We start from the raw sequence: 14,660 nt of genomic DNA, 5'->3' as shown, positions 1-14,660 counted from the left end.
GCAGCAGGACGGGGGAGGCGCAGGGAGCCCTGTGGAGACGGGGCTGAGCGCTGCTCCTTGGAGCGGGTGTGGCGGAGTCCGCCCTGCCCCGTGCTCTGGAGCACACACTTAGCGTGATTTCTGGGGGGACCCGGGCTAGGCAGACCCTGCCCCTGTTACTCCTGACAGCACCCCCCAAAATACCGGGTTGTCACGCTCCCGTTAGGCCCAGGCAATTACATAATGAGTTACACCTAGCCCGGGGCAGAAAAGGCAGCAAGAGGTGGCTTGGTAAATATTAGCAGCAACAGAAAGACAAAGGAAACTCCCGCCGCTCTGCTCCTTGCTGGCCAAGGAGAGCTCTGTGGACATCAAGTAAGGTGAGATGTTTCATGGCTGTTTTCCTTCCATCTTCACTAAAAAAGGAACCTGGGACCACATCTTCAATGTAGTATTAACAAAGGGGAAGGAACACAAACCACCCTAGGGAAATAATAGGTGAGAGACGATGTGGATAAGTTGGATGTAGTTAGGGTCACTAGCTGACCCTATTTTATAGGGACAGTCCTGATATTTGGGGCTTTTTCTTCTATAGATGCCTACTAACCCCCCAATCCCATCCCAATTTTTCACACTTGCTGTCTGATCACCCTAGCTGTATTCAAGTTGGCAGTGCCTGATGAAGTTAACTGTAGGGTGCTTAAGGAACTAGCTGAAGCAATTTTGGAGCCGTTAGCCATTATCGGTAAGAATTCATGGAAGAGAGGCAAGGGCTCAGAAAACCAGTAAAGGGCAGACATAATACCGACCTTTAAAAAGGGGGACAGAAGCCCAGGGAAAGTACAGACCAGTCAGCCTAACTTCAGTATCAGGAAAGATACTGGAACAAATTATAAACAAGCAGGTTGAAAGCCCTTAGGTGATGATCAGGTTATAAGGAATAGTCAACATGGATTTGGCAAGGACAAATCATGACAAACAACCTTATTTCCTTCTTCGGCAGGGTGACTAGCGGCTGGGAGGAAGCGGTAGTCATGATAGAGCTTTATTTTAGTAAAGCTTTTGATATAGTTCCACATGATATTCTTATAAGCAAACTAAGGCAAGGTGATCTACTCTAGCTGACAGTACTATAAGGTGGGTGCCTAAAGGTTGAAAGACCATCCTTAAAGATTAGTGGCTCAGGTTTGCTGTCAAACGGGAGGCTATATCTAGAGTGGGGGTCTACAGGAGTCTGTCACTGTTCAATATTTTCATTAATAGCTTGTCTAATGGAATGGAGAGTATGCTTACAACGTTTGTGAATGACACCAAACTGGGAGGGGTTGCTAGCATGTTAGAGAACAGGATTAGAGGTCAAAACAACCTTGACAAATTAGAGAATTGGTTTGAAATTAACAAAATAAAATTCAGTCAAGACAAATGCAAAGTACTACACTTAGGACGAAAAAAAATCACACAACTACAAAATAGGGAAAAACTGGATCGGGTGGTTTCAGTGGATCATAAATTGAATGAGAGTCAACAGTATGATGCAGTTGCAAAAGTTAACATTCTGGGACGTATTAACAGATGTAAGACACAGGAGGTAATCTTTGGCACTGTCCTAACTTGACACTGCTGAGGCCTCACTGGAGTGCTCCATGAGAATCTAAAGGACAGCCACAAACATGATCAAAGGTTTAGAAAACCTTACCTCAGAGGAAAAGGTTAAACTAACCTGGGCATGTTTAGCCTCGAGAAAAGAAGACTGCAGGGGAACCTGATGACAGTCTTCAAATAGCTTAAGAGCTGTTATAAAGAGGACAGTAATCAATTGTTCTCCACATCCACTGAAGGTAGGACAAGAAGTAATGGGCTTAATCTGCAGCAAGGGAGATTTAGGTTAGACATTAGGAATAACTTCCAAATTACAAGGATAGTTAAGCACTGGAATATGCTTCCAAAGGAGGTTGTGGAATGTCTGTTGTTGGAAATTTTTGAGAACAGGTTAGACAAACATCTGTCAGGGATGGTCTAGGTTTACTTGGTTCTACCTCAGCGCAGGGGGCTGGACTAGATGACCTCTCAAGGTTCCTTCCAGCTCCATATTTCTATGATTTTCATGTGATGCAGCTCTCCAGACCACCAGCAGTTTTTATAATGTAAGGAAAATGTCAGGCAACCTTAATATGAAGGTTGTTTCCAAACCCCTATAATTTAAGTTTACCTACTCCTTCTGCTCTCTTCTTTCCTAAAGAGTAGCTCCCAAGCTAATACAGCAGAGTATAAATATAGACCTTCATAAACTACAATTGCCAAGTAATATACCTGGTGGGATGCATTAGAAACCTCCAGCATTAAGTAGGAAAGAGCATGTATTTACCCTCTGCCTTTTTTATTGTTTTCAAAAACTAACCTTCCATAACCTCAGAATAATCAAATATCACACTGCGTAATAGTCTGGGCATTTCTTGTGAACACCAGCAATAAAGACAAAAAAAAGTATATTAAATAAATAAAATACGATTCAGTGTGCACTGCAGGATTATTATATCAAGGATGGAACAGGTCCACTAGATCCCAGTTTACCAACTTAATAAAAAGAAAATTTAAAAAATCCAACAAAACATGGAAATAAAATGTGAAAACAAGAAACCTCATAACATTAGACTTTGTGGGCTTCTCCTGTTTCCTGCTTTTCCCCCTCCCTTTGTCATGTCATGTTGTTTAACCTAGATTGTAAACTCCTCTAGGGAAGGACAGCATCTTTTATTTGTGTGCAAAGTGCCACAGACGCCTAGGATGCTGTTAGATAATAGATAAAAATGTAGTCCACTCTTCCTGTAGTGACAGGGCAAATTTCCCCCACAGGTGGTATTAAGCAAATATTAAGCTGATCCTTCTGTACATGAGCGTATATAGCCAGTCACAGTGTTGTGTGTTAATGAATGCTTCTCTCTCTATGGTCTTTATTTTTAAATGAATGAAATTTTATACACTAAAATAGCAAAATCATGCTTCAATGAACTTAAGTGCACTGAACTTTAAATGCATAACGGATACCTTTGTTGATACATGCAGTTGCAATCAGAATTTCTAATCCCCACCCCAATCCCATTAGTTACTTATCAGATTTTGGAGGATTTTAATACATTTTCCATTACCATGATTATTGATAGTTGACTGCTAAGAAAAATATCACATTAAGCAGTCTCTCTCTTGTACAGATTGCTTGTTAAGAACTATATTTTCCTGTTCTTGTTTAGATCTCCTCATTTTATAAATACTAATCATCAGCCTTCAAAAAGGGAGATGGTAGAGAAAAGAGAAGATGTTTGATCCTCTCAGTGGTATTTCTCTCTGTAAAGCTTGTTTGGGTTACAATTCTTATGAAGGATACTTAAACAAAATAAGGCCCTGATCCTGCAAACATTTGCGAATACGTGTAACTTTATGTATATGAGTACTGGTGTCACTGACTTCAATGGGACTACGTGTGTAAGGCTATGCATGCATGCAAGTCTCTGCAGAACCTGGGTGTAAAGCTATTGAGTGTATGTTGTACAAGTATTAACTGACCTGAAGGGGAATGGCCATGAAATATTACACCAAAGGGTAACATTTTGCTGCGATTGCCCTGAGTCGGTATTTCTTATCCCTTTGATGTTTCACACAGAACAGAGTGGACAGTGTTTAATCACAGACTCACAGAAATGTAGAGCTGGAAGGGACCTCAATGGGTCATCTAGTCCAGCCCCCGCACTGCAGCAGGACCAAGTAAACCTAGACCATCAATGCCAGGTGTTTGTTCAACCTCCAGAGATGGGGATTCCACAACCTCCCTTGGAAGCCTATTCCAGTGTTTAACTATCTGTATAGTTAGAAAGTTTTTCCTCATATCTAATGTGACAAAGTTCCTCCTCTACCTTGGTGGGTCCTGCGCTTATTGGCAGATTTGCTCACCTCAGTGATCTTCCCCACAGTCTGGGTCAACGTCTCCTGTGTCTGATCAGGAGTTGGGAGGTTTGGGGGGAACCCGGGCCCACCCTCTACTCTGGGTTCCAGCCTAGGGCCCTGTGGATTGCAGCTGTCTATAGTGCCTCCTGGAACAGCTGCGTGACAGCTACACCTCCCTGGGCTACTTCCCCATGGCCTGCTCCAAACACCTTCTTTATCCTCACCACAGGACCTTCCTCCTGGTGTCTGATAAAGCTTGTACTCCTTAGTCCTCCAGCAGCACAGCCTCTCCCTCTCAGCTCCTGGTGCCTCTTGCTCCCAGCTCCTCTCACACACTTCCTCTCCTCTGGCTCCCCCCGCGTGACTGGAGTGAGCTCCTTTTTAAACCCAGGTGCCCTGATTAGTGTCAAGTTTGCAGATGACACTAAACTGGGAGGAGTGGTTGATACGCTGGAGGGTAGGGATAGGATACAGAGGGACATAGACAAATTAGAGGATTGGGCCAAAAGAAATATGACGAGGTTCAACAAGGACAAGTGCAGAGTCCTGCACTTAGGACGGAAGAATCCCATGCACTGTTACAGACTAGGGACCGAATGGCTGGGCAGCAGTTCTGCAGAAAAGGACCTAGGGGTTACGGTGGACGAAAAGCTGAATATGAGTCAACAGTGTGCCCTTGTTGCCAAGAAGGCTAATGGCATTTTGGGTTGTATAAGTAGGGGCATTTCCAGCAGATCGAGGGCCGTGATCATTCCCCTCTACTCAGCACTGGTGAGGCCTCATTTGGAGTACTGTGTCCAGTTTTGGGCCCCACACTACAAGAAGGATGTGGATAAATTGGAGAGAGTCCAGCGGAGGGCAACAAAAATTATTAGAGGGCTGGAGCACATGACTTATGAGGAGAGGCTGAGGGAACTGGAATTGTTTAGTCTGCAGAAGAGAAGAATAAGGGGGGATTTGATAGCTGCTTTCAACTACCTGAAAGGGGGTTCCAAAGAGGATGGATCTAGACTGTTCTCAGTGGTAGAAGATGACAGAACAAGGAGTAATGGTCTCAAGTTGCAGAGGGGGAGGTTTAGGTTGGACATTAGGAAAAACTTTTTCACTAGTAGGGTGGTGAAGCACTGGAATGGGTTCCCTAGGGAGGTGGTGGAATCTCCTTCCTTAGAGGTTTTTAAGGTCAGGCTTGACAATGCCCTGGCTGGGATGATTTAGTTGGGGTTGGTCCTGCTTTGAGCAGGGGGCTGGACTAGATACCTCCTGAGGTCCCTTCCAACCCTGAGATTCTATGATTAGCCTGCCTTGATTGGCTGCAGGTGTTCTAATCAGCCTGTCTGCCTTAATTGGTTCTAGCAGGTTCCTGATTACTCTAGTGCAGCCCCTGCTCTGGTCACTCAGGGAGCAGAAAACTACTCATCCAGTGACCAGTAGATTTGCCCTCGACCAGACTCCTGGACCCCACTGGTTTGGGTCTGTTACACTAACCTAAATCTCCCTTGCTGCAGACTACCTCTTGCCCTACCTTCAGTGGACAAAAAGAACTGATCACCATTCTCTTTATAACCTCCCATAAGATATTTGAAGATTTATCAGATTTCCTCCCTCCCCAAGTCTGACATCAACAACACTCCTATTAATACACCCCAGAATATTAGCGTTTTTTGCAAGTGCATCACATTGTTGACTCTCATTCAATTTGTGATCCATTATAACCCCCGGATCCTTTTGAGCAGTATTACTGCCTAGCCAGTTATTCCCCATTTTGTAGTTGTGCATTTGATATTTTTTCTTCCTAAGTGAGGAGCTTCATACTTGTCTTTACTAAATTTCGTCTTGTTGATTTCAGACCTATTCTCCAATTTGTCAATGTTGTTTGGAATTCTGATCCTGGTGTCATTCACAAATTTTATAAGCATATGCTTCACTCCAGTATCCAAGTTGTTGATGAAAATACTGAACAGTGCCAGACCCAGGACAGAACCCTGTGGAACACCACTAGATACATCCTTCCAAGTTTGACAGTGAACCATTGATCACTACTCTAAGTACAGATTTCCATGGATCTTTCCACTCACTACCCAATCTCCTTTCAGCCAACCAGGAAAGGCCATATTCAATGGACTCCTGCCAACTATCCATCGTTTCTGTGGAGCTGGAGCAGACTTCGCTCATTCTGTTCTAATGGGGAATTCATTACTGTCAAAGCTCTTCCAACCTCAGCTTCCACAGCTACACCCTCAGTTTCTGGGAAGAGCCAAGCTAAGATTCTGCCTCTCTGATAACATAAGTAGTAACACCACTCCCAATCTGTAGACACTAGCACCTGTGTCCAATATGAAAGATTTGAAACAATCAATCTGAAACAGGTAGGGTAAGACAGGGGCAGACACCAGAACCCTCTCTCAACTCTGAAAATGTGAAGTCACTCCGCTATTGACCAGATGGTTTCCCTTCCTCACCCAACCTATGCAATGGTTTTACAATATAGACAAACCCACAAATAAACCTTCTATAATAGAAGCAGAGCCATACAAAACCATGCTAATTTGTGGGCGTCTCAGGAACTGGCTTGTTCTACCCAACCTCAATTTCATTTTTGTCAGTGAAAATTCCATCTTCGTTGATTGTGTGCCAAAGTGGGTTACCCAGAACTCCAATAGAAACTCTGGGGCTTACCTTCACCCCTTTCTTCCTTTTAGTTTTCTTCTATACCAGGCATTTACTAATTTTACTGGTTCACATTTTGCAGATGTAGTTCTCTTTTTTTGTATTTACTGTTTATCAGAAACATTCAGCAAATGAACAGGAATCTATTCCTCCCTCCAATCTACAAAAGGCTTTGCAGTTAAAATTCCTCCTGAGACCATGGGTCTCAAAGCAGGTCTCAACAACTCCCCATCTTTTCCTTGCTGAAAAACTACCACAGCATGTAGCTGTTACTATGGCAATTGCCCCTGGAAGTAGGACTCTTGTTCACTGCAAATCCATTACCTACAAATCATTTGTTTCACCGAGGCCACATCTTAAAATCCAATGTATGGAAATTTCTTATTAAGACACCTTTCCTGACATTTATTATGCAGTTATTAGCCATAATGAAACCCACACCAACGATTAACATCTGCTGTCTCTGCAATCCAGACCTGCTCAAATTTCAGAGGTCCAATTTTCCCCATATTTGGATAGGTGCACTTTCTCCAGTAACTGCCTCTATTTGACATCAGTTAGGTGGTTCAGTTTTGGGTCCCCTATGACCCTAGCATTAGCAGCATGTCTGGTCTACTAACTTCTGTTTGTGCCAGTGTCATCTGTTCCTGTGCACATCACAGACTCTAATGCATTCAATAGCCAAATTGCCATTGTTGTTTAATTGTCCTGATCCTAACAAAACCTGTGGGGCTGATCCTTGTACCTCCAAGTTTACCCTCCCCCACCACGTTGATGTCCCTCCTGTTTCCCAAAGTGGGTGGGAGACTTTCAATAGATACTTGTTATGCTCTGTTCTGGCTTGCCTTAAATTTATTATAATCCTTCTATGGCCAATTTTTTCACAGTACCAGCAATTAACTGAACTGCTTCTCAAGTTTTTGCGTTATTGCCAACCTACCTTGCTTTACAAACCAAATTTAATTTTTTTCCTAACCATTCAAAACTGTCATAAACCAGATTAAAATCCCCTTTTCCATCAGGTATATTAGATCCAGACCTGTACTTACAGGGCTCATGGTGATCAGTTTCCATCTTCCTCAATAGCAATTGCTTCCTTTTCTGGTGGGCTCCTGCAAGGAAAAATTGAAGTTCTGCGGCAAATTCCTCAGTCACAGAAAGCATTCTTGGCCTCCTTTCAATGATCTTGAGCTGAAAATCTAAGCCAAGCTGCAGATCTGTAATTTGGTCCATTGTTAATTTAGCTTGGAAATCTTAGTCCTCACTGGTATCTGGATATACCAGGCACAACTCTTCATGTCCTATTCCAGTTGAGGTGGGGTCTGTTCTTTCCCTCTTCTTCTAGCCCTTAGCTGTGCCTTGCTCAGCTCAGATTGATAGCTAGATTTTAGCTGCATATCAAGAGCTTGTACCATATCCTTGTCGTCCCCGCCCCCAATGGCTTTTGTATTGCCTGAGCTTGAACAATCTAACCTCTCTGGGTTAGAAAAAGGGTATAAAACTGTTGTAAATATCCTGTTTTACCCAAATTCTCAGTCTGGCCCAATTCCTAATCCAGACTGCTAATTTCCAATATAGTATGCAGTCCTTTGAGCTCCTTCTCCAGGTGATTTTTTAGCTCCCTAAAGTCCTTGTTGCAGCTGTCTCTATTTACAAGCACCAAGTTGAGCAGATATTTCTTGGTCTCCCCTATTACGTGGAACATCTTTTGGTCCATGATAGTCTGTTGTTGGTCACCTCATCAGTCCATCTTGCCTGTCTGCACTGGAAATTTTGTAGTATGACTTCCAAATCTGTCTGAACACTTTCTGGCTGCTGCCCCAACAAAGATTTTATCTCTGACCACTGGTGGTCTAAATCCTTTCTGGGAAGCCTTCAGATGTTGCTTAGATTCCTTCTGTGAAGTCTTTATTTGAAGCTCTTTTGGTCATCTTTGATTTCTGCAAGCATCTCCACCATTTGTTCCATTTTGGTTCAACAGGAGTATTAGTTCATAATTTCTCTCGTATTTTCTTTGGTACAATCCTGTTTATTTGCAAAGAACATACAGACAGTCCTGTCTTCCTGAAGACAACAGAAACAAACAATTGGCAATTCCCTTACTCCCTATTTCCTAGTCTGCCCCTCCAATTAATCTGGAGCACTGTCTTCACTCCAACAGGGCCATGTTTACGACTGCTCCTCTCACTGTCTGCTGGCTTTCTGCCTCACAGGCACACTGTTTGCCAAACAAACCAGTAGCCCCTGAATTTGCCTACAGTCCAGGAAAACAGCCAGATTACACAACTTAGCTCTGCTCAGGCTTTGTCATGCGGCCCAGTGCCTTCAGCAGGAACTTCCTATTGTTTCTAGCTATCATTACATCAAAGGGAATTTCATTGCTCCTTCCATTTACCCTGAAAGAACGGTGTTTAGCACACCCATTGGCTATAACTAGGTCTGTGATTTTATAGCTTAAAGACCCACTTCAGGCAACCATTAAAGCCTCCCAGCATAACAATATACTACAGTGTAATAAAGAATTAGCACTGAAACAAAAATGAGGTGTACAAGTGCATTAAGAGCTTGTCTACACAGAGAAATTGACTGACAGCTATAGCAGAATAGTTTCCCAGTCTAAATAAGCACTAAGGAAGAAAGGACACTAAGCAGATGATGAAAGTTCTTCTTGTACAGTGATCCAGATCAATCCTGTGGTTCTGGGTGTTAATCAAAAGCAAATGAACACAAATGTTTAATTTGAACATGCAAATTGGAGCCCAAGAAAAGACTGTATGGTAACTATTCTTTATGTGGATTCAGATGCATATTCCACTCAGGTATGCGTGTGGCCAAAGAAGGAGAACTTTACTATCAGTACCCAGAGGGATGACATTTGCATCCTCTGGTCCATAGGGCAATGCTGCTCTGACCCACCTCAGTTCCTTTGCACCAAATATCAAGAGTTGAGACTCTGATGCAGAGGCGATAGAGGATGGCTTTAAAAAGTTTGCTCCTAAGCAACCAGAGGAGCTAGCAAACAGGAGCGGCTAACAGGAGTTTTGTGAGGGAGTTCTCCAGGTAAAGGAGGACCCTTCAGGTAAGTTTGTTGTGGCAAAATGTGCAGATGATACAAAATTGTTCAAGATAGTTAAGTCCCAGGCAGACTGCAAAGAGCTACAAAAGGATCTCACAAAACTAGGTGACTGGCAACAAAATGGCAGATGAAATTCAATGTTGATAAATGCAAAGTGATGCACATTGAAAAACATAATCCCAACTATACATATACAATGATGGTGTCTAAATTGGCTGTTACCACTCAAGAAAGAGGTCTTGGAGTCATTGTGGAGAGTTCTCTGAAATCATCCACTCAGTGTGCAGCAACGGTCAAAAAAGCTCACAGAATGCTGGGAATCATTAAGAAAGGGATAGATAAGACAGAAAATATCATATTGCCTCTATATAAATCCATGGTACACCCACATCTTGAATACTGTGTGCAGATGTGGTCGCCTCATCTCAAAAAAGATATATTGGAATTGGAAAAGGTTCAGAAAAGGGCAACAAAAATGATTAGGGGTATGGAACGGCTGCCCTATGAGGAGAGATTAAAAAGCCTGGGACTTTTCAGCTTGGAAGCGATGACTAAGGGGGGATATGATAGGAGCTCTATAAAATCATGAGTGGTGTGGAGAAAGTACATAAGTGTTATTTACTCCTCATAACACGAGAACTAGGGGTCACCAAATGAAATTAATAGGCAGCAGGTTTAAAACAAAAGGAAGTATTTCTTCTCAACACACAGTCAACCTGTGGAACTCTTTGCCAGAGGATGTGTGAAGGCCAAGACTATACAGGGTTCAAAAAAGAACTAGATAAATTCATGGAGGATAGAGGTCCACCAATCGTTACTAGCCAGGATGGACAGGAATGGTGTCCCTCACCTCTTTTCACCCGAAGCCAGGAATGGGCGACAGGGGATGGATCACTCGGTGATTACCTGTTCTGTTCATTCCCTCTGGGGCACCTGGCATTGGCCACTGACAGAAGACAGGATACTGGGATAGATGGACCTTTGGTCTGACCCAGTATGGCCATTCTTATGAATGGGCTGCTTAAGATGAAAGGTAGATATCATCTTAGGTAAGAATCTATGGTGCAGTTTAAAGAAACCTTGTCTTTGATAAACATTGTAAGGGGCGGGGTTCCAGCTATTTCTCAGGAGGCCCCAGTTTCTCCCACTCTACAGGTCGACGGGATAACCACTAAAAAGGCCGTCTTCATCAATAAGTGAAGCAAAGAACATGTTGCCATCGGTTCAAATGGAGGTCTTGTAGGATATCTAAGCATGAAATTTAGAGCCCATGTTGGGGTGGGGTCCCTTACTTGGGAGATTCCTCAAACCTTTAATAAACCTTTAATAAACCTCAAAGACATAAGGTGAGCAAATATCAAAAACGCTTCTACTGAAGGATGAAAATGTATGGTGACGACCACAAGAGTCTTCTCTGTGGTTGTCAAAGAGTGAGTTCTTCTATGGATGGATAGGGGAATCCTGCACAAGATGGACAAGACTGAAAGGTCTCCCTCCTCCTCGGTATCATCTAATGGGGGGCACCAGCAGAAAATGGCATTGAATCAGGAGGTACTGAAGAGTGATATCATCTCAGGGACCGGTGTCTCACTACCAAGAGGCATTCCATACCCACAAGCAGTAGAGATTCTGGTTCATCTGCCACTGCTAAGTCTTTCGAGTACCATGGAATCGTATGGAGGATTATGCAGTGGCATGCTTGGTTATCAAAGCAGACAGCACGGTAGATTTGGTTTGCACACTACTGAGGCCCCAACTGGAGAGGTACCAATGACAAAGCTGAGTTCAGTGGTACCCATCTGGAAGAGTTCTTATCCCTACTTTCCTTGTCACATGTAGACAGTACTGACAGCTTGGCCAGAGCCATGTGTGTTCTTAGAGCTCTGGGACTTTCCAGCGCCACCGGTCCTGGAAAAGTCTTTCATGTCTACAGTACTGTGCTGACAGGTTGAGGCTTCTGAGACCATTTATTTAGCAGGGAACCAAGGTCTTTTGGAAGCAGGCTCCTTATGATGGGAGACAGATCTCCTGTTTTTGGTCCTGCTAGTGAAGGCAGGGGGCTGGACTTGATGACCTTTCAGGGTCCCTTCCAGTTCTATGAGATAAATAAATATATATGAGAGAGAGAGTGAGATCTATTTATTGAGCCACCATTGTTGAGGTCTCTAAAGTCTTCCCCTTCCTAGGGGAGTCCTTAGCCAAGATCAAAGGGGCCCTAGATTTGCCTGGAGAAGGATGTCTGGGCATGGGAGGGTGTCTCCTGACCTGACTCTGAAGGAGGACAAAGGGAATGCTCTATCAGCAGCAGCCTCAACTTGATCTCCTGGTTCTTTCTTCCTCTGGATTTGAGGGCCAGGCAGCAGTTATGCTACTGGGAAATGTGAGACTCTCCCAGGCAGCAGAGACACAGTGTCCAGTGCATATCAGAATAGCCTTCCAGGAAGAGAGGCAGCATTTGAGACTTGAGAGAGCCAGGCATGCTCTCTCCAAATGGAGAGAGAAGAACAAGGTAAATCCTCTCACTTCTTATCTGCTAATTATAAGCTAATACTAAACGAACAAAAAAGAACAATAGCCAAGACATGCTCAAGGCACACATGCTAAGGCTGAGACAGTTGAGAAGGAACTGAGGGCGGTTTGCCCATGCAGCCCTGTATAGTTTTGACGCATGGGCCAAATGGACACTACTAATGAAAAAACTCTGATCAAGGGCTCAAGAGGTGCATGTGCACCTGAAGTAGAGCACTCATAGTAATACTACTCGAACAATTAACATACAGGTAGGTAACTATCTTTTCTTCTTTGAGTGGTTGTAGACATCATATTCCACTCAGGTGATTTACAAGTCATATCAATAGGAGGTGGGCTAGGAATCTACTTAAAGAATGACTACATAATGGCCTTCCCAATGTCTGCACCTGATCTAGATGCAGCCATAATAGCATAGTTTGGTAAAAGTATGTATGGAAGATCAGACAGCAGCCCTTCAAATGTCCAGTATTGTTGATAAATGCCATCAGTGTCACTTGGGCCCCAGTTGAATGGAGGTGTGGCCTAAGCTAGTGCATATGCCATCATAATAGAGGAAGGGTCACTTTGTCTATGAAAAACTGAGTATATGGGGGCTCTGCCATTAAACTTTACAGCTCGCTTACTCATCTTGCATATGTGATATCAACAAGAAGAGCTGTCTTTTGGCACAGGAAAGACAGAACAAGTTGCCAGGGGTTCATATGGAGGACACATAAGGACAGCCAGCACGGTATTAAGGTCCCACAAAGAAACTGCTTCTTTCACCAGTGGAAAAATATGATTCCTCTTAGAAATCTCACTACCATGGAGTTCAAAAAAATTAACTTCTCTTGGATCAGAGGATGGAATGTTCAGATGGCCAATAAGTAGACCCTCAAGGAGCTGAGAGACAGGCCAGAGGACTGAAGGTGTAACAGATACTCCAAAGTGTCCTGAATGTGGGCTAGCACTGGATGGATCCTTGGGTCAGTGACCAAATTGAAAACACTTCCACTTGGTAAAATAGGCAGCTCTAGTGGAAGGTTTTATACTATTAAATAGCACTTCTCTAACAGCTTCTAAACAGCATCCTTCCTCCTCCTCTTAAACAGCCAGGGGAGGGGTTAAGTGCCTGGAGTGTGCGAGCACCACATTTAGAGATACTGCTAGGCAAAGTTCTCTGGTTTCCATGCACTGGACATGCACACCTGAGTGGAATATACATCTGCAACCACTCAAAAAATAGATAGCTCAGAGGTTCTCTATCTTTGTCATGGGGGGAGGCAGGGAAAAAATGACTTGGTAAATCATTTCATGGCTCTCATTTCCCATTCCCCATCCTGCTGCCTGCAGTTCAAAATGTTTTGTTATGTGGCTCTGCCATCTGCTATACAAGTGCTAAGTATTAACAACCTCAGGCCATACTTTACAAACATAATTTTAGCAACCATCAGTAGTTAGTACTATATCAGTACCTGCTAATACTAGACTAAAATGGCAACTGCTGTCACCACTTTGTGATCTTCTAAACTGCTCCCACAAGCTCAGTTTGCTTTTATTCCTCTTCCTCACAGGTTCCTTATTGTACTAACCAGCCTTTTGGTTGATGGAGGACATGAGTTACTGCACAAACCTTTGAAACACTCCAAGTGGCCAGAGAGGTGACAACTTAGTGGCTAAAGGCATCCTCTCGTCAGTTCCAGGGATGCTTTAATGCTCCCATACCTTGTCCAACACACAGCACACCATTTTAAGATCAGAATGGTTTCTCATCAGGGGCATTCATGAAAGAGTACACCATTTCCCCAGCTCTCTGTGCTCCATTCTTTTCAGAGAGCAGGGAACTTAAGTATGTAATCCTAGCAACCTTAGTCATAATGGAACAGTCCATTGTTAGGCAATTCCACTGCATGCAGAAACTTCTGCTCAAAATTACGGAGCTGGGAATATTCAGCCAATTGATGTCATTTGATTTGGGGTAATTGACAGGCTTGTGCTTTTCATTGGTTTTAATTTTTACAAGAGTATCAAGAGCACATGGAGCTTTGAATGGGAGCATTTATTGAAATACATAAATACCCAACTAAATAAATGACTGGATGAACAAATCTGTAGGGGTTATTCTTCTCCCCTCACTGTACACCAACATTCCTTGCACCTGACATTTTGAGTCCTCCATACATATCACACATTGCTTTAGGGAAAAATCAAACTAAAATGAAAAAGATAAGCAAGGCACAACAGAGAAGAAGCGACTCAAACTCTGAAGGGTTACAATTACTCTTTCATGAGCTGCTCCATCTACCTCCTGCAGAGTAGCAGGGAATGGGAGTGGAGTAGGCAGGCAAAGGAGTATGTGTACAGGTCAGAGAGAAGAGCTGAATGAGCAGGTAGAGTGGTTGTAAAACCAAGGGAGCAAATTTGAATAGAGGGAGGTAGAAAGCTAGATGGGGCCAATATGACCTGGCTTCCCTAAAAGTCTCTCACT

At 43.4% G+C, this 14,660-nt stretch overlaps 1 long non-coding RNA gene across 1 annotated transcript; it reads right to left on the bottom strand.

The window, feature by feature from the left end:
• Positions 1-1,534: 1,534 nt before the first annotated feature.
• On the bottom strand, positions 1,535-13,999 carry LOC120391657. Its single transcript, XR_005591429.1, has 3 exons — positions 13,806-13,999; positions 7,635-8,649; positions 1,535-1,630 (listed from the first exon to the last, which is right to left on the bottom strand). It is a non-coding gene; the product is annotated as an uncharacterized LOC120391657 (long non-coding RNA).
• Positions 14,000-14,660: the final 661 nt, after the last annotated feature.

The sequence above is a fragment of the Mauremys reevesii genome, linkage group 26 (assembly GCF_016161935.1).
Source record: "Mauremys reevesii isolate NIE-2019 linkage group 26, ASM1616193v1, whole genome shotgun sequence".
In the NCBI taxonomy this organism is placed as follows: domain Eukaryota; kingdom Metazoa; phylum Chordata; order Testudines; family Geoemydidae; genus Mauremys; species Mauremys reevesii.
This window is presented reverse-complemented; position numbering and strand designations above follow the sequence as displayed.